The 26,024-nt window shown below is 39.6% G+C and overlaps 1 pseudogene; it reads right to left on the minus strand.

Moving 5' to 3' along the window:
• Positions 1 to 7,849: 7,849 nt before the first annotated feature.
• Positions 7,850 to 9,174, minus strand: LOC114081729 (adenylosuccinate lyase pseudogene; annotated as a pseudogene).
• Between the last annotated feature and the right edge of the window lie 16,850 nt (positions 9,175 to 26,024).

A 26,024-nucleotide genomic window follows, 5' to 3' on the forward strand; every position in this document is an offset into this window, starting at 1 on the left:
TAACCAGTGAATCAATCCCTGATGGGATTAACTGAGTGTAACTGGAGGCAGGTGGATGTGTCTGGAAGAAGTGGTTAATTGGGGGGTGTGGCTTTGGGATATATATTTGTATCTGGAGAGTGGAGTCTCTCTCCCTCTCTCCCTCCCCCTCCCCCTCCCCCTCCCTCTCTCCCCCTCTCTCCTCCCCCTTCTCTCTCTCCCCCTCCTTCCCCCTCTTCCTGATCATCTGTGAGCTGGTTCCCTCTACCACACTTTTCAGCCAGGATGTTCTGCCTCACCTGGAGCCCTGAGGAATGGAGCCTGCCACCTCTTGGACTAAGACCTCTGAAACTGTGAGCCCTCAAATACACTTTTGCTCCCTTTAAAATTGTTCTGGTTAGATCTTCTAGTCACAACAGCAAAAAAAAAGCTGACTAGAACAGGAGGGACTATATCCCCTGAGGAGGCAAAAATTGGTTCTTGGGGAGTGTCTTAGTTCAGCTCCTGTAAAAAATTACGGTAGACTGGGTACCTTAAAAAAGATTTATTTTCACAGTCCTTGCATCTGGGATGTCCAAGATCTAAGTGTCTGGTGAGAGCCCAATCCCTGCTTTTGCAGATGACATCTTCTAGCTATTTCCTCACATGGCAGAGAGCAGATTCTTAAGTCTCCTTTAAGAGCACTCATCCAAGTCATGACCTCATTACTCCCCAAAGCCCCACCCCTGATATGGGGGCATGAGGATTTTAATATATGCATTTTAGGGAGGGACACAAAAATTTACTCCATAGCAAGGTGGGGGTAAAAAACTTAGATATTGCAATGGTTTGTGGCCCTCTAAAGTTCATCTTCACCTGAGGAACTCTTTTTTTTTTTTTTTTTTCCAGTACTACTGGGGATTGAACTCAGGGGCCCTTAACCACTAGCCACATCCACAGCCCCTTTTTATTTTTTATTTTGAGACAGGGCCTAGCTAAGTTGCTGAGACTGGTTTTGAACTTGTGATCCTCCTGCCTCTGCCTCTTGAGTCACTGAGATTACAGGTGTGCACCACTGCACCTGGCTCCTCACCCTGATGAAATCTTATTCCTCAGTATTAATTTCTCCCATTAAATTTCTTTATATTATATTTATTTTTTCCTTAGGTGAATGACAATGACAATTTTTTAAAAGGTTAAGAAGTACTGCTTTCACCAAAGTGTGAAATTAATACCTTCCAAAGATGATTATTTTCTTCTGACCTTTTTCTTTTTTTTAAATATTTATTTTTTAGTTGGACACAATACCTTTATTTTATTTATTTATTTTTATGTGGTGCTGAGGATCGAACCCAGGGCCTTGTACATGCTAGGCGAGCGTTTTACTGCTGAGCCACATCCCCAGCCCCTTTCTGACTTTTTTCTTTAAGGGGAAATTACCTAGAATCTGTAAGAGTGTTTGTGTTGTTTAGTTGAGTGACAAACAAAGAGCATTAATGTGTAAATTCATTTTAAATTTGCATGCTTATGAATTTTTTAAAATGTACATAAAGACAGATGTACAAAGTTACTGTTCAACTGCTAACATCTAGTTGAAGACATTTGGTTCTGTCTTTAACTCTTCCTTCACGTTTCTTATTTTTTTTTAAAAATTTAATTGCTTTTATTTTTTAAATACAGCAGAATGCTTCACAATTCTTACTACACATATAGAACACAATTTTTCATATCTCTGTTTGTATATAAAGTATGTTCACACCAATTCATGTCTTCATATATGTACTTTGGATTCCTCCATCATTGCTAACCCCCTGCCCCATCCCTTCCCCTCCCACCCCTCTGCCCTATCTAGAGTTCATCAATTCCTCCCATGCTTCCTCTCCCTACCCCACTATGAATCAGCCTCCTTATATCAGAGAAAACATTTGCCATTTGTTTTATTGGGATTGGCTAACTTCACTTAGCATTATCTTCTCCAACTGCATCCGTTTACCTGCAAATGCCATGATTTTATTCTCTTTTATTGCTGAGTAATATTCCATTGTGTATATATACCACAGCTTTTTTAATCCATTCATCTACTGAAGGGCATTTAGGTTCCACAGTTTAGCTATTGTGAATTGTGCTGCTATAAACATTGATGTGGCTGTGTCCCTGTAGTATGCTGTTTTTAAGTCTTTTGGGTATAGACCGAGGAGAGGGATAGCTGGGTCAAATGGTGGTTCTATTCCAAATTTTCTAAGGAGTCTAAATACTGCTTTCCATATTGGCTGCACCAATTTGCAGTCCCACCAGCAATGTATGAGTGTACCTTTTCCCCCACATCCTCGCCAACACTTATTGTTGTTTGTCTTCATAATAGCTGCCATTCTGACTGGAATGAGATGAAATCTTAGAGTAATTTTGATTTACGTTTCTCTAATTGCTAGAGGTGATGAACATTTTTTCATATATCTGTTAATTGATTGAATATCCTCTTCTGAGAAGTGTGTGTTCATGTCCTTGGCCCATTTATTGATTGGGTTATTTGTTTTTTTGGTGTTTAGCTTTTTGAGTTCTTCCTTCACGTTTCTTAAGTCATAAATTTGAAAAAGTTCATAAATTTGAAGAACGGTTTCATGAGACGGCCAGCACCTCACAAGGGTAATTTCTTCTGCCCAGGAGGGGATAAGCCACCTGAGAAAATAGAGTCTGAAGTAATTAGTGAAGAAATAAAAGACAGAGTCAAAGAATAGGTTTTATTTTTTTTAATTAATTTATTCATTTGTTCTAATTTGTTATACATGACAGCAGAATGCATTTCAATTCATAGTATACAAATGGAGCATAATTTTTCATTTCTCTGGTTGTACACAAAGTAGAGTAGAGTCACGCCTTTCGTGTCTTCATACATGTTCCTAGGGTAATGATGTCCATCTCATTCCACCATCTTTCCTACCCCCATGCTCCCTCCCTTCCCCTTCCTCCCCTTTGCCCTATACAAAGGTCCTCCATTCCTCCCATGCTCCCCTCAACTCCCATTATAGATCAGCATTCACCTATCAGAGAATACATTCAGCCTTTGGTTTTTTGGTATTGGCTTACTTTACTTAGCATGACATTCTCCAACTCCATTCATTTACCTGCAAACACCATGATTTTATTCTCTTTTAATGCTGAGTAATATTCCATTTTGTATATATACCACAGTTTCTTTATCCATTCATCTATTGAAGGGCATTTAGGTTGGTTCCACAATTTAGCTATTGTGAATAGTAATGTTGTAAACATTGATGTGGCTGTGTCCCAGTAGTATGCTATTTTTAGGTCCTTTGGGTATAAACCGAGGAGTGGGATAGCTGGGTCAAATGGTGGTTCCATTCCCAGTTTTCCTTTTTTTAAAATTAACTAATTAAATAATTTTATTTTATTTTCATTTATTCTAATTTGTTATATATGACAGCAGAATGCATTTCAATTCATATTACACATACAGAGCACAAGTTTTCATCTCTCTAGTTGTACACAAAGTAGGTTTTAAAGCAGAGCACCTGATAGGTCCAGCTCACACAGGAACTGAGCTGAACAACTTAGAAAATGGCTCTGGTGGTTTTATTTAAGGGGGGTACATCAAAGGCAGGGATAAGGTTTCAGGGGTGGAGTCTTGCTTCATGGTGTCTTTTAGTCAACAGGTTGATTGGCATCTTGGCAGGCTACACCCATCTCTGAGAGGCTGTATGGCTAGGTGGCTGCAGCAGATCACCCTATCTCTGGCGCTCTGTGGGACCTGACAGAGCTGAATAGGACTGATGTATCTGGGTGATCTTGCCAGCAGGATTGCCACTGGAAGTTTCCAAATACCTGATTTTCCTATTCAAAGGACTTCCATGCTGAATTGGTCCACATATAGTCTACAGATGGCTCTTGTCAGAAGGGATCTGATAGTAGGCTGTAGTCGTGAACATATAATCACTAATGCTAGAAATTCTAACAGAACATTTTTAGTTTTACTCAAATAATGCTTCCTTTTTCTGCTAAGCAATACATATAGAGGGTTTACGTAGCCAGGCTCCATTGGACATGCCTGTAATCCCAGCAACTCGGGAGGCTGAGGCAGGAGGAGCACAAGTTCAAAGCAAACCTCAGCCATTTATGGAGGCCATAAGCAACTCAGCAAGATCCTGTCTCTCTAAATGAAATACAAAAAAAAAAAGAAAAAAAAGAAATGGAGATGCGGCTTAGTGGTTAAATGCCCTGTGTTCAATCCCAGTACCTTGGTACATATCAATAACCTAATCAATATTTCTTTGAGAATGAAATTTTGGGGCCTTTGAGAATTTGCTGAGATTATAGCTCAGTGGCAGAGTATTTGCTCAGCATTGTGAGGCTATGGATTCAAGCTCTGGCACTGTTAAAAATAAATAAAAACAATAAATAAAATTAACATTATTTGTTTATGGTGCTGAGGCTCAAACCCAGGGCTTTGAACACACAAAGCACATATTGTACCACTGAGCCTCAAGCCTAACCCCCAAATGTACTAAACTATAAATTGCATATTATAAATGTTATCAATGCTTAAGAGATTTTTCTCAATATAGCTCATTAAAGAATGACACGGTTATAAACTGAACTTATATAAGTCTACAAGAAATGGGGAAGGTATGTGTTTATGATTTGTTCCTTCCTTCCTTCATCACACATATGCAGAACATTTCTTTCTCTTCTCACAAAGAAAACTTGAACATCTCACCTTTCCTTACCCTCAAACAAACCCTTCCAATAAACCAAAGCCAAACATCCAGAAAAATCGTTTCCTTATGTTTTGTCAGAGGTATGAAGAAAGAAGCATGCATTTTAGGCAGCTGTGGGACATGCTGTCATAATGACATGTCCCTTGTGATACTGGGTCTTTGAATGATTAAAATGATTCTTCGTCTATTTGAATGATGTCACTCTGTTGCTGTTCCTCTGGCTATTTTGCTTTTAGACTGCAAATGTGTTAAAAATTTAAGTCCCAGCTTGAACTTTTATTTATGCTGAGCTCAGCCCTGTGGATTGCCTCATTATACAGTGCCTGCAGGGGTGGCACTTCTGGGCATGCAGCCAGCACTCCTGGGTCAGCAGGAACTATTTCGGCTCAATTTAGAAAGCAAAAGAAAGGGATCTGGTTGACCTACAAGCGCCAACTCTGCAAGAATGATTGTTCACCACTATGGTGATTATTCACAGCTTGCCCATCTTCCTGAGAAAATAAAACCTTCTTCAGGGACTTTCCCCCTCCTCTAAATGAAAGAATCCATTCTTGGTTTCTTGTAAAAATAAAAAAAAAATACTTTTTACAGAATATCAGAAGACTTCTTATCCGGTCAATTTTTAAAAATTTGTAGAAGATTGTTTGAGGGATCCATGCAATAACTTATTTTTTTACATCCTAAAAGAATGACAAGGTAAAACTGTAGAGATGGATTCACCAGGAACCCCCTCTAATCTCATTCACTCCCTCTTTCCCTTTGTTCCTTGAAAATGATCTTAAGGATTGCTCAGTTCTTCAGGCTGTCCCCAACATGTTACATAATGACCATGACCTTTGTGGAATTGGCATTCCAAGAGGTTGGAATTTAGCCCTTCTACTGATTACCAGATCTTTTCCACAGGTGAGTCCATAATCTAGCTATGAGTCTTGCTTCTCCTTTCCTCATTTTACTTGAGTGACTTTGGTGTCTATTTGTTCTCTATTGCTGCCATAACAAGTTACCAAAAAGTAAGTGGCATCATGCAACTCAAACATAAAGATTTTACAGTCCTGGAGGACAGAAGTCCTGAAGGAGGTCTCACTGGGCTAAAATTAAGTGGGCAGGGCTTCATCCCTAAGAGAGGCCACAGGGGAGAATTTCTGTCTTGTCTTCTCCGGCTTCTAGAGGAGCCCACGTTCCTTGGCTCATGCCCCCTTCCATTTGAAATCCAGTGATGGCTGGTTTAGCCATTCTCAGGATGCTTCCTGCTGATACTGACCTGCTTCCCTCTTCTACAACTAGAGAAGGTTTGTGATGACATGGGGCCCTCTTCGCTAATACAGGATAATCTCTTTAAGGTTAGTGTTAGGTCCTTAGGCCAAAGTAAGTCCATTTTGAGAATCAGCACCTGCCCACCCAGGCATGACCTTCCTGTTAGGCCCACCCCCAAAGACTCCCTGAGTACTGAAACTGTAGGAAAGACCCCCAATAACAATCACAGGGCCAGATGGGTTATTTTTTAACTAATCCATTTTATGTGACTATATAGTTAAGAAGTTTATTTATTTTTTTCCCCAGCAGAAGGGCAGCCTGCAGATATTCTCTGTCAATAAACCTTTGCTTGAACTTAGAGATGTGTCTCTCATAGATATTAGCATCAGCTACCCTGAAAGTGAAGCAGCAGTGGAAGTGTCATCAGGAGAGTGAAAGGAGATAATGTTGGGGATGAAAAAGGGCCAGCCTCGTGGAACGTTCTAAACTGCAGTAAAGACCTGGGATTTTATGCTGTGTGAAATGAAGAGCTGTTGGAGGGTCTCAAGCCTAGAAGTGATATAATTTTATTTAAATTTCAAAAAGACCCCTACAACAGATTGTTGGGCATGAGTACTAGCAGAGACCAATGAAGAGGCTGTTGTCATTGTTGGAATGGAGAAAAATAATTTTATACAAGCAAAATCTTAGATGTCTTCCTTGGGAGAAAATTAACCAACTCAGCCACTAACAAGTCCAGCGGGAAGACTACCACATGATGGTCCTTCCCCTCATTACAAGACCTTGAATCCCTAGAGGCCAGAGATTGTGACATCCCTTCATTCCTAGGGCTTAATATAGTGCCCGACATGGAGCAGGTACCAGAAAGGCTGAATGATGTACGTAACCTGGCCATGGCTAGATATTTGGTCTTTTTTTTTTTTTGGCTCAATAGTGCGTTAGCATGCTCATGCACTTTGTACTAATCCATTTAGATCTAAGGGATATTTATCACATTTTCATTAATTACATTAAAAAAAGAAGAAGAAGAAGAAAGGAACAGAAACCATCAGTCTTTATTTTCTTTTTCTTTTTTTCTCGTTGATTTAAAATATATATATATATATATATATATATATATATATATATATATATATATAGTAGTTGGACATAATACCTTTATTTATTTTTATGTGGTACTGAAGATCGAATCCAGGGCCTCACACGTAGTCGGTGAGCACTCTACCACTGAGCCACAACCCCAGCCGCTGATCTTGGTTTTAACTCTTATGACAAAAGATAATCAAGCCTCCTTCCTCCATACAATATTAGTATTGTTGATGTGTTTTCTCCTGTCTAGGATAGAAGAGGCCTCTATTACTTTACAACAAAATCTTCTTTGGATGTTGGTGCTCTGGATTACCCTTAGATCAGGAACTGTCTTCTCAGTTCTGGCTCATACTGAGTTAAAAGCTGATTTAAATCTATCCTTGTTAGATGAAATCTTAGTTATTCTCCTAATTCTGGGTCAAATGTAAATCTTCTAAACAATAGGTTTTTTTCAGCCAGGAACCATGGTGCACCTGTAATCCCAACAACTCAGGAGGCAGAGGCCGGAAAGTCAAAAGTTTGAGGCCAGACTCAGCAACTTAGTGACACCAGGTTTGGAAAAAAAAAAAAAAATGGTCAGGGATTGTAGCTCGGTGGCAAAAAGCCCTGGTTTCAATCCCAGTACGACCACAACGGCAAAAAAAAAAAAAAAAAAAAAAAAAGCGCCAAAAAACCACACAGAGTTAAGTACAGTTCACTTTGTTGTGCAGTGTTAAACCTTAGAAAGAAGACAGGACTGTATCAATTTAAGGTAACCATTCTTGTTGTAAAACAAGGCACTAAAGTAACATTACTTTCAAGTGTCAGCAATAAAGTTAACAAACCAGCAATGATTTTTCATTTAATTCTCTTCCAACTCTACAGATGTAATATGGTTTTAACAGGGGATATACCTCCTCTTCTAAGAATCTTTGTTCCTGTGGGGGGGCACGGCCAATGGAAGAAGAAGGATCCAGTAAATGCTGCAACTGGGGTGAAGGGGACTCAAGTAGGCATCAGACTGGATTCGTTCTATGAGGTCATTGTCATCCCCTTCCTGCTTCACAACATCAGCTGCTTGCTGGGAAAGCACTCTAATTTTCTCATGGCGATCCTGGTGGCTACCCCCAGCTTTGACCATGGCCATGATGATGTTCTCTGTAATCATGAAAGGCAGTTCCTGCCTATTGCGTCATTCAATGACTTTGGGGTACACCACCAGTCCTTCAGAAATGTTTTATAGTGTGTTCAATATAGTATCTGCCTATGAAATACCTCAGCCAAACAGATTCGGCGGTTGGCACTATCATCCAGTGTGCGTTCAAACCACTGCACAGAAGCTGTCTGCAGTGGATCCATGAGAAGGGTCATCAGGTGACGGGCAAGGCTGCAGCAGCGTTCTGAGCGCATGGGGTTCCTCTTGTATGGCATTGCACTCGAGCCAATCTGCTGATTTTCAAAGAGTTCCTCTGTCTCCTTGAGATTTTCCAGGAGGTGTATGTCAGTGCAAATATTGTGCCCTGATACTCCCAAGCTAGCCAGCACGGACAACACCTCGATGTCTACTTTTCTTGAGTACGCCTGCCCTGGGATGATAAAAGCCCTCTTGAACCCTGCCTTTTCTGACACCAACTTGTCCAGCTGTTCCACCTTTTGGTGATCTCCCTCAAAGAGCTGCAAGAAACTAGCCTGAGTGCCAGTGGTGCCTTTCACTCCATGGAAGCGCAAGTTCTGGAGATCCATGCAAAGACCTTGAATCCAAAGACAGCAACGTTTTCCAACTGTGGTCAGTTGGGCAGGCTGGAAATGTGTAAAACCTAAGGTAGGAAGATTGGCATGTTCCTTAGCAAAGTCGGCAAGCCGAGAGATCACTCTGGCAAGCTTCAGCCAAAGCAGGTCAAAAGCATTTCTAAGAATAATCAAGTCTGTGTTGTCTCTAACATAGCAGGGGGTGGCATCTAGGTGAATAATGCCTGCAGCTTTTGGACAGCAGTGGCCAAATGTATGTACATGAGCCATAACATCATGTCGCAACTGCTTCTCTTCTTCAGCTGTCATCTTGAAGTCCATGTTGTCCAAGTTTGATTTCATCTCCTGGATTTGTTCATTTGTTATAGGCAAACCCAATGTCTGCTCAGCCTCTGTCAGCCACAGCCAGAGCTGCCGCCTGTTGCTAAAAACGAAGCACTTCTCGAGGCTGGTGTAGCTGGAAGCAAGCAGTGAGTGGTAGCTGTCAAGCACGAGCCAGTCTTTGTACTGGGGATTGAACTTGGGGGCACTTGACCACTGAGCCACATCCCCAGCCCTATTGTATACTTTATTTAAAGACAGGGTCTCACTGAGTTGCTTAATGCCTTGCTTTTGCTGAGGCTGGCTTTGAACTTGCGATCCTCCTGCCTCAGCCTCCCAAGCTGCTGGGATTGTTGACATGCACCACCATGCCTGGCAGTCTTTAGTTTTTAAATAAAGTACACAATGACTATTGTGGTAAAAATAAAACAGATAATGGCTAAAACTAAACATTTTCAGTTTTGTTGCTGACTTGCGAATAATAGAATTAAATATTGGCAGAAGGAAAATCTGCAAAATTCTTTAAGGCAGATGGACTCAGAAATAAGTCTATGAGAGAAAGTTGCTCATGCTGGCAGCTCTGATTAGCTAAAAAACAGAAACAAACAAAATCCTGATTGAGAAATGAGTTCTTTCTTTAGAATTTTGAGGGGAAAGTTTGATTTTTATAGGAATGATTCCAAGAAAATAAAGATGAAAACTACTTGAAATAGTTTGACCTCAACATATGCAAAATTGACCATTTATTGATTTGCTCAACAACTACTTATTTAAGTCAAATTGGACTACTGAATTTCTCTTAATACTTTCTTGCTGGAAATGTATCAATGTTGAGATGATTTTGACTAAAATGTTTGTGTCCATAAACTTTTCAGAGTCAATTACTTCTGGGCTTGAAATGACTTTCATTATAAAAGCTCCACTGGGTGAAAACATTAAGGCCAACTTACCAGAATTGACATGGTAGGATCAGAAGTCTCTACAACTGTATGCCTGTTATCCCAGTGAATCAGGAGATTGATGCAGGAGGATTACAAGTTCAAAACCAGTCTCAGCAATTTAGTGAGGCCCTAAGCAACTTGGTGACACTCTATCTCAAAATAAAAATATGAAAAGGGATGGGGATTTGGTCAGAAGTTAAGCACCCTTGGGTTCAATCTCTGGTATACCTCCCCAAATTAATAATAATAGTAGTAATAAAAATTTAAAGCCAGGCACTGTGGAGCACACTTGTAATCCCAGCAACTGGGGAGGCTGAGGCGGGAGGTTCATGAGTTCAAAGTCAGCCTCAGCAAAAGTGAAGCACTAAGCAACTCAGCGAGACCCTATCTCTAAATAAAATACAAAATAGGACTGGGGATGTGGTCAGCGGTTGAGTGCCCCTGAGTTCAATCCTTAGTACAAAAAAAAAAAAAAAAAAAAAAAATTAGCAATTAAAAATAAGTGCTGCAGATGTAGCTTAGTACTAGAGTATGCCTGGGTTCAATTCCAATACTGAAAACAAAGTTTCTAACATAAAAATTATTTTAACTTGTGTTTGAAAGTATTTTTATTATAAAAATAACAAAAAAGTTAAATGAAGAAAATAATCATCTGTAATATCACCATTGAAATAAAACCTCTGTTAAACCCTTTGGTATAACATTTTACTTTTCTTTTTAGTGTATGGAATTTTAGACATAGTTGTGATAATACTTCATATGTAATTTTCATATTGATTTAAAAAAATTTTTAACTTTAGGTTTTTAGCATTCTCACTTTATTCCCTTATTTTTGCAAATATTCTTTTTAAAAGCTGAGGAGAATTTACTCCTATTTCCTTTTGGCTGGGTATATAGGGATTTGCCAGTTTTGTAGTCTATAGAAATAATGCTATATATCATTTCACATACAGATTTTCCTATATTTAGAATTATTTTGTTAGGACAGGTTCTCAGAAATGGGATTTACAGAATCAAAGACCTTTTTTTTTTTTCCTTAAATATGGAAAAAACAGATTGAGCCTCATCAATAGAATCCTGACCAGAAATGAGACAAGTGAAAAAGCAACTCGAATAATTCACCACAGCCTCTCTGTAATTCATTTACATATTCCTTCTTTGATTGGAAGTTTGCGGTATTTGAGGAAGATCAAAGAGTTTTGGGTTTTAAAGTAATTTTTATTTTCATCAAGGTAATATATTTTGCATGATTAACTACAAAGCTCATAAAAAATTGGACCCCTGCCCTGTCCTTCCCCATTCTCAAATTCCCAGTTTTAATTCTTTCAATACTTCCTTGAGTATTTGTCTTCATATTTCTAAATAATATCCCTAAAATGCCATTTCTATTTCTTGTATGCACAAATTTTAGGCTTTCTAATGTGGAAGATGAAAAATTTTAAATGATTAATTTTTTTAGTTGACAAATAAAAATTCTTTATGTTGGATAACCTGGTATTTTGAAATATACCTACATTTAGAATGAATAGAAATGCACACCCGTGATCCCAGAGGCTTGGGAGGCTGGAGCAAGAGGATAGCAAGTTCAAAGCCAGCCTCTGCAAGTTAGTGAGGCCCTAAGCAACTTAGTGAGACCCTGTTTCTAAATAAAATACAAACAAAGAGCTGGGTTGGGGGGAGGCTGTTGCTGTGACTCAGTGATGGAGCATTCACCTGGCATGTGTGAGACACTGGGTTTGATCCTCAGTACCACATAAAAAATAAAATAAAGGTATTGTGTCCACCTACAACTAAAAATATATATTAAAAAAAGAGGGGGCTGGGGATGTGGCTCAGTGGTTAAGTGCCTCTATTCCCATAAAAATTAAATCCAGAATGGCTAAATTAAGTTAAAGCATACACATTATTTCACATATTTTTTTTGTGTGTGTGCGGTCAGAACACATAAAAGTTATTCTTTTTTTAAAAAAAGCTATTATTTTATCAATTTCCAAATATATAATACATATAACACAGTTATTAATGTAGTCACTCTATTGTACAATAGATCTTTTTTTGATGAGCCACATCCCCAGCCCTTTTTGCATTTTTTTATTTTGAGACAGGGTCTTGCAAAGTTGCTTTGGGACTTGTTAAGTTGCTGAGGCTGACCTTGACCTTGCAAAGCAGCTCAAAATGGATCTTTTGAATTTATTCTTCCTGTCTGAAATTTTATATCCTTTGACCAAAAGAAAATAAGAATTTTTTTTCATAGTGCTGGAAATAGAATCCAGGGCATTATGCATAAAAGGCAAGTGCTCTGCCCCTGGACCACATACCCAGCCCTAAATGAGAATTTTAATGTTACATTCCTCCTCTCATAGATGTGGGCATATTGGCACACAGTCACATGCATGTGCAAGTACACATACTTCTCTTTTTCCACTTAATGTATCTCACATCAATTTTTCTTTGGTGGGACATATTCTCCAGTAACTTCCTAGAAGGGGTGTCTAGAGGTGAGTTTCTTTATTTTTTTAATGCACTTTTATTTTTTAATACATTTTTTTAGTTGTTGATGGACCTTTATTTAATTTATTTATTTATTTCTAGATGGTGCTGAGAATCAAACCCAGTGCCTTGCACATGCTAGGCAAGTGCTCTTCCACTGAGCCACAACCCCAGCCCTGGAAGGTGAGATTCTGGAAAGTTTACCTGTCTCAAAATATCTTTAGTCCACTCTTATACTTGACTGATGGTTTAGCTGAAATTTAATATTTGAAATAAAGTAATCTTTTTCTTTTTTTTGGACAGCATGCCTTTATTTTATTTGTTTTTTTTTTTTTATGTGATGCTAAGGATCAAACCCAGTGCCTCACACGTGCTAGGCAAGCAGTTTGCCTCTGAGCTATAGCCCAGCCCCAAAATCTTATTCTTAGAATTTTGAAGGCATTCTTCAAGTATTCAGAGTTGCTTTTGGGAAGCTGAATGATATTCTGTTTTAGTCTGTTTTGTTCTGCTATGACAGAACTACACAGACCTGGTAATTTATAAAGTAAAGACATTTATTTGGCTCACAGTTCTAGAAGCTGGCAAGTCCAAGTGTTGGCAACTGCTTAACATCTGTCGAGGGTCTTCTTGCTAGGTCATTCTGTGGTAGAATGTGGAAGCCAAATGGGCATGCACATACGTGAGAAGAGCCAGAAAGCCTTCAGGCCTTTTAAAATTGGAATTAATTCATGAGTGTGGAGCCCCATAACCTAAACACCTCCCATGAAGCTCCACCTCCCAACAGTGTTGCACTGAGGATTCAGTTTCTAACAAAGCCTTTGGGGAATACACTGAAGCCATAGCATATGTCCCACTCCTTGGCATATACCCAAAGGACGTAAAATCCTCATACTCTAGTGATGCAGCCACATCAATGTTTATAGCAGCTCTATTCATAATAGCTAAACTATGGAACAAAACTAGGTGCCCTTCAACAGATGAAGGGATAAAGAAAATGTGATACACACACACACACACACACACACACACACACACACACTGGAATATTACTCAGCCATAAAGAAGAATGATATTTTGGCATTTAAATGAATAGATCTGAAGATTATCATGTTAAATGAAATAAGCCAATTCCAAAAAATCAAAGGCCAAATGTTCTCTCTGATATGTGAATGCTGACTCACAATGGGGGGGGAGGTGGGAAGTGGAGGTTCACCAGATTGGACAGGGGGGAGTGGGGAAAGAAAATAGAAAAGACAGTAGGATGCATCAGACATAACTTTCCTATGTTCATATATGAATACACAACCAGTGTAACTCCATATCATGTACAACCACAAAAATGGGAAGTTATACTCCATATATATGTATTTTATGTCAAAATGTATTCTACTATCATGTATAGCTAAAAAGAACAAATAACAAATAAAAAAAAACATAGCATATGTGATCTGATATTTCTTCTGGATGTTTTTATGATCTTCTCTTTGTCCCTTGATGTTCTGAAATTTCACCATACTATCCTTGGAAGATTTTTTTTTTAAATGTTCATTGCAGCTTTATTTATAATAGCCAAGGATTGGAAATGACCCAAACCTTCATCTGAAGATAGATTTTTTTAAAAAAAAATTAATTGTGTAAAAATCTATGAGTATTTAAATCTGAAAACCCATTTCTTTTTTTTTCCTAATATTTTTTTAGTTGTCAATGGATCATTATTTTATTTATTTATATGCGGTGCTGAGAATCAAACCCAGTGCCTCATGCATGCTAGGCGAGTGCTCTACCACTGAGTCACAAACCCAGCCCCTGAAACCCTATTTCATTTAATTTCGAGAAAATTATCTTGAATCATATTCTTGATCATTTTTTCCCTGGAAATATATATATATATATATATATATATATATATATATATATATATATATATATTTATGTGTATACACACACACACATACACACACACACACAAACACACACACAAATAAATACTGAATGGACCTTTTTTGTATGTGGTGCTGAGATTCAAATCCAGTGCCTCACACATGCTAGGTAAGAGGTAAGAGATGACACAGCTCTATTACTGAGCTACAACTCCAGCACCTGGAACTCCTTTTATACCTCCTGGATTAATTTTTTTTTTAAATGGTGCTGGGGATGGAACCTAGGACCTTGTGCATGCAAGGCAAGCACTCCACCAACTGAGCTATATCCCCAGCCCTCCTGGATTAATCTTTAGGTCTGTAAAAAAAAAATTCTTGTAATGTCCATCTCTTTGTCTTTTTGTTCTGCTTGATGGTGATTTCCTTGGCTTTATCTTCCAACTTTTCTAATATATTTATTTTAGATTTTTGTCTTTAATTTTCAAGAACTCTTACTTGTTCTGGGTTCCTTTTTTTGTAGTATCCTGTTTTCAAGGATGGCTGTCATCATCTCTTACCTCTTCAAAGGGATAAAGAGTCTCTCTTGCTCCTTGTATGCTTCTGAGTTTCTTTCTGTCATGGTGGAATCTTCTTTCAACAGTGTAGGGATCCGTTATTATCTGTTTGTTTGAGAGAAGCCTTGAGAAGTGGCCCGGCCATTGTATGTGTGCATGTGCCTGCATGTGTGTGTGTTGGGGGCTCTAAGGAACCCTTTTGACGGGCAAGAGTCAACGGAGAGTGGGACCTGCCACATTACTGCAGATTCTCAAAGGTTGTCATCTGTAAGTCTCATCTCTGAGGCTACCTATGTGCTCCAGTGGGAAATCCTCCCCTCTTCTGCTTGAAGGAAAGTAGACTGAGGGTTTCATTATTGCATAGGTAGACCTTCTAACCTATTTTCCTGTCTTCCACAGTGCCTGTTGTCCCAGGAGCTGCGGTTTCAAAGATGGAATTTCTTCAGGAGATAAACTTCAGTGAGGGGAGCACAGGCAGAATCTCTTTTTATCCAGAGGAGATTCTTATGCAAAACTTTCAGTCATCCTTACTGTTCTCAGCCTCATGAATCACCCTGGACTCAAAGAAAGCCTACTTTTTCCCAGGAGTTGACTTTGATAAGTGATGTTTCTTTCTCCCATCTGTTTCCTAGGGCTCAGTGACTTCAGGGGAACCTAGATGATCCCAGAGATTCCAGTATCTTTGGTCTGTTGATTGCTCTTTGTATTAGTCATCTATCGCTTACTTATCTATTACCTAAGATGTATTGACTTAAAACAACAGCATTTATTATCACGTAGTTTTGTGGATCAGAAGTTCCATGTGGCTCAGTTCAGCTGGGTCTCTGCTTCAGGATTTCTCACGGGCTGCAATCAAGAGGTTGTTGGCTGTGGCTAACGTTATCTCAAGGCTCAACTGGGGAAAGATCTGCTTCCAAGTCCTCTCTTGGCAGGCTCCAGCTCCTGGTTGGCTGTTGGCTGGAGGCCACCCTCAGTCCTTTACCACTTGAGTTTCTCCATAGGGAAGGTTACAACACTGCAGCTTGCTTTGATGGGCAAGTAGATGAAAAGAACCAGAAAGAGAAGGTATGAGCAAGTTTAGAGTTCCATTCTTTTACAACATGATCTCGGAAGTGATACCCATCGCCTTTGCCTATTTTATTGTTAGAAGCACCTCACCCAGTCCAGGTCACATTCAAGCACAGGGATTACTCTCAGAGGTGAATCCTGGGAGTCACGGATCATTGGAGCTCATCTGAGAGGGCCAAGTGCTACACCCCTGCAGGGAGTACTCCCACTGGAAAGCTTCTGCCTCTCTGCTACGGTAGAGCTGTGCTTCTCCACTCCATTGTGCACACACAACCTGGACCCATGACCTGGAATCACGTGCAGATTCAGATTCATGAAGTTCAGAATGGGGCCTGACAATCTGTATCTTTACTGTTACCCAGGTGATGCTGCACCCAGAATTTTTCCAATTTTCTTTCATAAAACTGCATCATGAAGGAGAAGCAGTAGCTTTTATATGAATTAAGAGGCTAAGAGAGATAGTCTTGGATATTGACTGTGTTTTTTTTTTTTAACTGAGGATTTAACCTAAGGGTGCTCTACCACTGAGCTACAAGCCCCAATATTTTTTAAAATTTTCTATTTTGAGACAGGGTCTCACTAAATTGCTGAGACTGGCCTCAAACTTGAAATCCTCCCACCTTGGAGTACAGACATGTGCCACCCGGCTGGCCTGACTGAAATTTAAATGGTATCCTATTCTTACTACTATTAAAATGTTTTATTTTTTTGTGCACAGCCATAAAGAAGGGTGTAAGCATTGGAAACAAATTCATCTTCTAGAATTTAGCTATAAAAATCTATAGATAATTAGTAAAGGCTTACTGGTAATAAGCACAGCAGAAGAGTTTATTATGAGCATAGCAGGTTTCTCCTAGAGTCTCTGGGTAGAAATGCATCCAGGCCTGGAGGAGGAAATAGAATTAGAACCCCAGGCAATGTGCTTTCCATTTTTTTTGCATTTAGAATTCTTGTGTGTGTGTGTGTGTGTGTGTGTGTTTGTGTGTGTGTGGTATTGGGGATTGAACACAGGAGTGCTTTACCATTGAGTCTCATCTGCAGTACTTTTTATTTTAATTTTTAGACAAGTTCTTTCTAAATTGCTGAGGGCCTCACTAATTTGCTGAGGCTGGACTCGAACTTTCCATCTTTGTGTCTCAGCCTCCCGAGTTGCTGGAATTACAGGCATGTGTTACCATGCCGGGCTTGTATTTAGAATTTTATTCTGTTTCGTTAAACAGGGCAGAAATCCTGGTCACTTGGAGACATGATGTGGAAAGTCTGGAGGAAAGCAATCATTAATCTTTTCTTGAATTGCGCTGGGTCTGTATTCCTGTAATATCTATTATCTGGTTCTTGGGACTGACCAAATTGCCGGTTCAATTTCCAAGCTGGCAATCTCTAACTTGGGTGCATCAGAATTACCCTGGAGGACTTGTGAAATACAAATTGCTGGGCCCATCCCAGGAGTTGTCTGATTCATTAGATCTTCGGTGGAGCCGCAAGGTGGAACTTCTACCAAGTTCCCAGATGCTGCTGATTCAGCAACCACACTTGAGACCATTGGTCTAGGTTAACTTCCCAGCAGAGGAAGGACAAAGGACACTGGGAAGAATTAACCAGCTGATGACAGTTGCTGATAAGCCGAAGTAGAGGAATGAGGAATTGATGGCTGAAAAGGAACTCACCTGTGTCTTAAGCTCCTTCTGAATGTTGGTGATCATTTGTGATAAAAAAAAACCTAATGGCAATTATCATGAATACAAGCAATAATAAATGTTGGTGAGGATGTGGAGAAAAAGGTACACTTATGCACTGCTGGTGGGACTGCAAATTGGTGCAACCAATCTGGAAAGCAGTATGGAGATTCTTCAGAAAACTTGGAATGGAACTACCATTTGACCCAGCTATCCCACTCCTCAGTATATACCCAAAGGACTTAAAATCAGCATATAGTAACTTAGCCACATCAATGTTTATAGCAGCTCAATTCACAATAGCTAAACTATGGAACCAACCTAGATGCCCTTCAATAGATGAATGGATAAAGTAAATGTGATACATATACACCATGGAATATTACTCAGCTTTAAAGAAGAATGAAATTATGGCATTTGCAAGCAAATGGATGGAACTAGAGAATATCATGCTAAGTGAAATAAGCCAATCCCAAGAAACCAAAAGCCAAATGTTTTCTCTGATAAGCTGATCCACAGTGGGGATGGGGGTAGGGAAGAATGAAGGAACTTTGGATTGTGCAGAGGGGAGTGAGGGGAGGGGTAGGGCGGTGGGGATGAGAAAGACGGTAGAATGAGACAGACATTATTACCCTAAATACATGTACTGGTGTGACTCTGCACCATGTATAGCCAGAGGAGGGAAAAGTTGTGCTCCATTTGTGTACAATGTGTCAAAATGCATTCTGCTGACACTATAACTAATTAGAACAAATTAAAAAGAAAAACAAGACTTAAGACAACAGGGCATGGTGGCACACTCCTGTATTACCTGAGAGTAGAGAGGCTAAGGCAGAAGAATCGCAAGTTTGAGGCCAGCCTTAGCCATTTAACAAGCCCCCTCAGCAACTTAGACCCTGTCTCAAAATAAAAATGGAAAAAAGGACTGGGAGTAGAGCTTGGTGTTAAACCTCATCCCAAGTTAAATTTCCAGTACCAAAAAAACAGAAAAAAGAAAAAAAAATAAGAGAATAATCAGGGGGGTGAGGTGGTGGTGGCTCAATGGTAGAGAGCTTGCCTAGCATGTGTGAGACACTGGGTTCCATTCTCAGCACCACATATAAATAAATAAAATAAAGGTCCATTGACAACTAAAAAAAAATTTTAAAAAAGAGAATCAGTTCATTACACTATATCAGGATAAGTTATACTCATAGGATGGATTCTCAATTAGATAGGTTTTCAAAATAATAAATAGGAACATGGGAAAATTAGGAGTTGAGAAAGTCAGCAATGTGTACAGTTCTTTTAGCTCAGCAGTATGCCCTGTTGTTAGAGCTAGTTTTGTGTTTGGTGTTAATTTTTGTTTTGTTCATCACTCCCGGTGGGGCGGGGGTGGTGGTGGAAGGAATTGCAGAATTTTTTTTTTTTTTTAAACTGTGATGGAGAGTAATAAAGATGATCAGGCATTCCTTGTAGTATGTTTATTTAATGAACTCTCATGTAACATTTCTTCTTTATTAGTTTTTCAAATTTCTGTTTGGGATGTTATTAAATCAACAGAGCACTTAAACAATTCAGCCAGTTTCTGAATGGCAGTAGGTATTTTTCTACTGTATTTAATGAGGCGTCTCACCCAAATGGTTTCTGTTGTCTTGGATTTTTTTTTTCAGGGTTTGCAGCAGTTTTATACATTCTTTGGAGAGGGCAGGGACTTCACATACATCATAGCCTCTTTTAGCAAATCATCACACACCGCGGGAAAATCAAATAACAACTCTAAAACATGATTAGCACATTCACTGGCGGGAACAAGTTGGGTAGGGGTGATTGGTCAGTACAAAAGGGGTATTCATTTGAACTGATTGGTTTAAGCCATGAGGGGTGTATGTGCTGAACTACATGGTTTCCCAACTTGTTATCAACCACCGTAAACTACTGGGAGGGTTATCTAGCTTGTTGTCTTGGATTTTTATGCAGTGTTGTACAGACTGCACGCATTACATGTGGACAGAACACTTCTTCTTACTAGATTCTTATCTGAATGAATAGTCCCATTCCAAATCATAAGATATTGAGATTGGATAATAAATGACTCCAAATCGACAAAAGACTGAGTCTGTATCTGAAATGTCACTGCTGGCCTTTAGTTCCTCAGAAAGAAGGAATATCTCAAAAATAGAATGGAGGGGCTGGGGATGTGGCTCAGTACTAAAGTGTGCTTGCCTAGCATGCATGAGACTGTGGGTTTGATCCCCAGCACTGCAAAAATAAGTAGATAAAAAATGTAATGGAACACTCTTGTGGAGTGGGGAGTGGAGGCCTTTCTAGGTATCCACTTCTTCTCTGACTCATGTTCCTTTCTCTGTAGCATCCTTCCTCCTTATATTCTTAGGGAATATTGCCAGATGGAGGGAGTGAAAGTGCTTACCTTGAAAGTACAGCCTCTTTTTTTTTTAAACTCTTTTTTCTTAATATTTATTTTTTAGGTGTAGATGGACACAACACAATACCTTTATTTTTATGCAGTGCTGAGGATCAAACCCATGTCCCGCCTGTGCTAGGCGAGCATGCTACCACTGAGCCACAATCCCAGCCCCAGAGAAGTACAACCTCTTAAAGCTTTAACACTGCAGGGTGGTCCTCACATCAAGGTGGACTGCATATTTGTATAATTCTTCAAAATTGTCTTCTGTTGGAACAGTGACAGCTGCAAGAATATATTCTGTCTCACATGGTATTCAAAATATAACCTTGGCATTCCTTTTATGGAAGAGGACTATAATCCTTATGCTTTAAATCCGGGTGTGCTTGTGAATTCCGTTTAACCAACAATGTGACAAATGGATACTGCGTCACTTTGGAGGCTTGATTAGAAAAGGTGATGTAACTTCTGCCTAGTCCCCTGGCTACTTTCAATGGAGCCCTGAGCTGCTCTGAAAGCATTCTGACTGCTCTGAAGGATTTGAGAGGAAGCCCAAAGTAGCCCCCAATTTAGAGTCCTTGTGGAGAAGCCCTGCAAGTTGCCAAAGAGAAGAGAGAAATGCCCTGCGGATACCTAGCTGCTTCCGCCCCTGCTACTCCAGCTCCACCTACTGATTGCTGGGAGACCCTGAGTCAGAAATGTCCAGTCAGGAACTCTCAAGGTTCCTGACCCACAAAAATCACTGGATAGTAAAGTGATTACTACTATTTCCTCCTCTGTCCCCCCACGCCCCTAATGCTGGGGATCAAATCCAAAGCCTCCTGTGCATGCTAGGCAGGTGCTTTACTACTGAGCTACATCCCCAGCCCTGATGGTTGTTACTTTAAACCACTAAGTTTATGGAGTGATTTGTGGTACTGCTGTAGTTACTGGAACATTTCCTAAAATAAGTGAGAATGAGTGAAAGCAATTCTATCAGTGAAGTTTCCTTAGTTACAAATAGGAGAAACTGACTCTGACTAATGAAGCAGATTTATATGGTAAACTGACAAATTTAGAAGTAAGAGGGAGAGGTGGCCCATGCCTGTAATTCCAGCAGCCGGGGAGGCTGAAGCAGGAGGATTGAGAGTTCAAAGCCAGCCTTAGCAACTCAGCAAGGACCTCAGAGAGACCCTGTCTCAAAATTTAAAAAAGGCCGGGGATGTGGCTCAGAGGTAAAGCATATGTGGGGTCAATCTCCAGTTCAAAAAAAAAAAAAAAAAGAGGAATTGAAGAGAGGAAGAGAAAATAAGTCTGTAAATCTGGAACAGCTGTCACCAGCTACATGTGGCTATTGATGCTTGAAACAGGGCTACCATAACTGAGGGACAAAAGTTTACTTTTTATTTGTGAATAACTTAAAATTAAAACTGATAACTTGTAGATTACTTTTCCATTAAACACGCTGTTCTGATAGGACTCTACTTCACTCTAACCATTGCATCTCAGAAGATATCATTTTTGCATGGCGGTGTGTGTGTGTGTAGGGGGGGTGTAAAGTTTGTAGTATTGTCCATAAATATTTCACGGATCTTGTTGGTGTTAATGGATTGATTTGGACTGAATGGATTTTTTTCTATGAGCAGATGTAATATTGGAATGTGTTTATTTGAATATTTTATGAAGACATAAAACAAAAAGGCATGATTTACATAGTAATTCATTCGTAACTCATAACTGGTAATTAAATTGAAACATTTATTACTTAGTTATGACAGTTTTTCTAATTAAAAAATAAGAATAGATAAAATTTTGAATTTAAAATAAAGGCATATGATTGATGAAGAATTTGGGTGCTATATAGAAGCTGCTATAATGATCAGAACAGTAAAGAAAAAGGGAACCTGAAGAAGATAAGCCACAAATGTCACCAGGAATAGCAACTACAATTTCAGATGGTAGAGGAAATGGCCAAAGTTGTTTGTCAACATGTGATGTTGTTAGTGCTCTGAGATTTATGGTTGTGAATTCTTCTTTTTGAGGGGTGGGGGTAACGGGGGATTGAACTTAGGGGCACTTGACCATTGAGCCACATCCCGAGCCCTATTTTGTATTTTATTTAGAGATAGAGTCTCACTGAGTTGCTTAGCTAAGTTGCTGAAGCTGGCTTTGAACTCTTGATCCTCTTGCCTTAGCCTCCTAAACTGCTGGGGTACAGGCATGTGCCACTGTACCCGGGGGTTGTGAATTCTTGTGTATTAAACATTTCTGTTTTTCTTTTCAGTAGTTATTGATTCATGTTGCTCTTAAACACACACACACACACACACACACAAAAGAAAAACACTTTATGCTCTTCAATAATTCTAACAATGTAGAGGAGTTCTGAGGTCAAAATGTTTGAGAACTGCTGATCTAGGGCATAGAAAAGGTAAAGTTTAAGTGGAATGTTGTTGTGGCATTATGAACTAGCAGGATTCACTGGAACATTTAAAAAATAAGGACTTTTAAAATGAGAAACTGGCCTCATGTTTAAGGAAATCCCATCTCCCTTTTTACTTTCTTTTCTCCCCTAATATCCTTCCTTCATCAAGGTCCTCTTATTGTACTGACCCATTGTACTTGAGTTTGGAGCTAGAAGACTCTAATTAGGGTTTTCCCTCCTTCATCCACGTTCAGATTGTCCTGTCTTGAGTTGCACTTTACAGGACCTTGTTAGTTGCATGTAAAGGCCAATGGAGACAGTTTTCAAGGAAATAATTTGCATTTTTAAAACAGATTAATGTTTGAAGACATAGTCACTTCATTCCACAGTTATTTTGGTCTGAGGAATGAGGAAGATAGATGGAGTAGGAGCCCTCCATGCATAGTTTGAAAATCTCAACAGAGTGAGTCTGAGACAATGCAGAATTAATAAATGACACTCCTTGGAATGACAACAGCAAAAGGCAATTTCCACTGCAGCACTCTGGGGCCAATCCAATCTGGTTGTCACTCAGCCTTCTCTTCTGGTACTGAAGAGCCCACCAGTTTCCAGGGGCCAGTGGTGTGACTGGCCACTGACCTGGGTCATAGCTCTATATCCTCTGATGATTATTTGAAAAGCCTCACAAGAAGGCAGTTTTTAAAGATCCTGAGACTCGTAGACACATTTTATTTTACAGACATTATTATAGAAGTTCTTTTCAAATTTATCTGGTGATAACTACACACACACACACACATACACATACATACATATATATATTCCAATCACTTTTTTATTCTGTCAATTTGAAATATAAACAGATAATCAATAGTGACTAGACATATGAGGAAAATTTATTTTTTAGAAATAGAAACAAAAAAGTATATAGGACACAATAAAATATAGTGATAATTCTTTAAATATACAAATATCATTAATATCCTTAAGAAAATAACCAAATATGTTGCATCTGTGGAACAAAGAAGTATCAGACCATAAACTGGTTCACAGACATTAAAAATAGGGTAGCAGAAACAAAATACTAACAGAAAAGAAAGTAAATTTTTTAAAATACCAGAGAATAAAGCAAACAAATGAAAAAAATAAAATGAATAAAAACTTAAAATTGGGCCAAATAATGTTCCAGAAAGAGAAAATCAAGGAAATTAACATAGATATGATTTATGAAAAATATTCAAACAGAAGGCCAGTAGCTTCCAGACTGAAGTTTCTCAAAGGGTGCCCAGCAAAGGGGATGAAGATAAAACTTAATATATTTTTAAAAGGCTATTTTTAGAGCAGTTCTTAGTTTAGAGCAAAACTGAATGGAAAGTAGAGTTCCAGTGTATCTCTTGTCCCCATAAATGCACAACTTCCCCTACTACCAGCATCTTGCCCCACAGTGGTACATTTGTTACCATCACTGAATCTACATAGACACATCACCCAAAGCCCTTAGTTAACATTCAGGCTTCACTCTTGGCGTTGTGTACTTTATGGGTTTTGATTAATGCATAAACACAAGTATTTACCATTATAATATTTTACAGAATAGTTTCTGTGCCCCGATAATCCTTTGTGCTCTGTGTATTCATCCCTTCCTCCATTCAATATCACTTGGCAACTGCTGATTTTTTTTTCTTTTTTTTTTGGGGTGGGGGGTGCTGATGATTGAACCCTGGGGCTCTTACCACTGAGCTACATTCCCAGTCCTTTTTTATTTTGAGACAGGCTCCTGCCAAGTTGCTGAGGCTGGCCCTGAACTTGGGATCCTCCTACCTTATCCTCCTCTGTTGCTGGGAATTAAAGGCGAGCGCCCAGCTCACTGATTTTTTTTTTCCTGTATCACCATACTTTTGCCTTTTCCAGAAAGTCATGTAGTTGGGATCTCATAGTTTATATCAATTTCAGAGTGGTGGTGTCATCTTTTATGACTTCATTTCTGCCTTCTACACAGTTCGTATTAACCTCATTTTTACCTGTGGAGAAGTAGATGATGACTGATACACAAAAGGAAAAAGCAAGCTACAAAGTGTAACCTGGGAAACTCATCCACATCACATGGGGGTGATAAAGCCCTGAGGGAAAGGAGAAATGAGGAGTATTCTGGCCAGGGAACTGTGTTTAGAGAGGGCTTGGAGAGCACCTTTGAAACAGGAGCAAGGCCCAGATCCTGGGCAGTGCTATGCAGGTTAAGGGAAGGCTTTTCTTTCAAGTGTACAGGAAGCCATCAGAGAGTTTGAAGCAGAGTAATCAGAATTCATTTACATTTTAAAAATAACACACAGACTGCTGGGAAGAAGAGACTGTAGGTGGACCCAGAAGCAGTCTGGGGGTTAAATAACTACTGCAGTAGTGGAAGCAGAAGATGATGGTGGTTTGCTCTAGAGTAAGAGTAAAGACACTGGTGAGAAGCACAGAGACTGGAGACACTTTGAAGGTTAGATTTGTTAATGGATTGAATGGCAGGGAGACAGAATAGAGTAACCTAACTTGCTGCATTCAAGAGCAGGCAGATATATACCAAAATAGTAAAGACTGATATGGTGAAAGAACTTCTGCGTTGGGGACTGGGAGGAAGTGGGGGAGGAAGAGTGTTGTACATATAAATGTCTTTCATATGATGTGTTCTTCAACATTATACACCGAAAAATTTCAAAATTTCAAAGAGCAAATTGAAAGAATTTTACAACGAATACCCACATAACCCACCTTCTAAATTTTACACTTTACTATCCATCTGTATATGCCTCTCTTAGCCTTACTTTTGGAGTGCAGTTAAATTGCAGACTTCAATGTATTTCCTTCTAAATTCACATCAGCAAGAATCTAATCTGTTTTCATTTGATCTAAAATTTACATACAAGGTGAAATGCACAAATCTTAAGTGCATACTGGCTGAGTTCTGACAATGCATACACCTATCCATGCCTTAAACTGAAATGCAAGGGGGCTGTTGGATGTGGGAATCTGGCTCTGGGAGGAGAGGTTTGTGTTTGAAATGTAAGTTTTGGAGTCATCAAAACACAGGTTTATTTATGAGACTGGATGAAAATATTCAGGTGTATAGAGGGAAGAGAAGGTCTCTGTCCACAGAGCCCAGCATTTAGAGGCCGGATGGAAGAGCGGGAACCAGAGAATTGGAGGTCAGGGGTTGGACCAGCCTGAAGAAGCTGGCCCAGCCCGGGGTCCTGGAAAGCACTTCTGCTTGACACCTCGGGCGGTCCTCGTAACCTTCGGGGTGGAGGAGTCCAGAGATGGCAAGGGTGGGGTATAGTTCTGGGGAGCAGAGTGCAAGGCCGGAAGGTCAGCCAGGAGGAGCGACAAGGAGGAATGGTGACGAGGGAAATTGGAAAAAGGAGGTGGAAGGAGTGGAGGAGAAAAGGGAGGAGGCAGGGGAGAAGAGAGGAGCGGGGGAAGAGGAGGGGGGACGCGAGCCGAGCCGGGCGGAGGCGCGGGCAGGGGCGGAGTCGCCGCAGCGG

The sequence above is a fragment of the Marmota flaviventris genome, chromosome 1 (genome assembly GCF_047511675.1).
Source record: "Marmota flaviventris isolate mMarFla1 chromosome 1, mMarFla1.hap1, whole genome shotgun sequence".
NCBI classification, from domain to species: domain Eukaryota; kingdom Metazoa; phylum Chordata; class Mammalia; order Rodentia; family Sciuridae; genus Marmota; species Marmota flaviventris.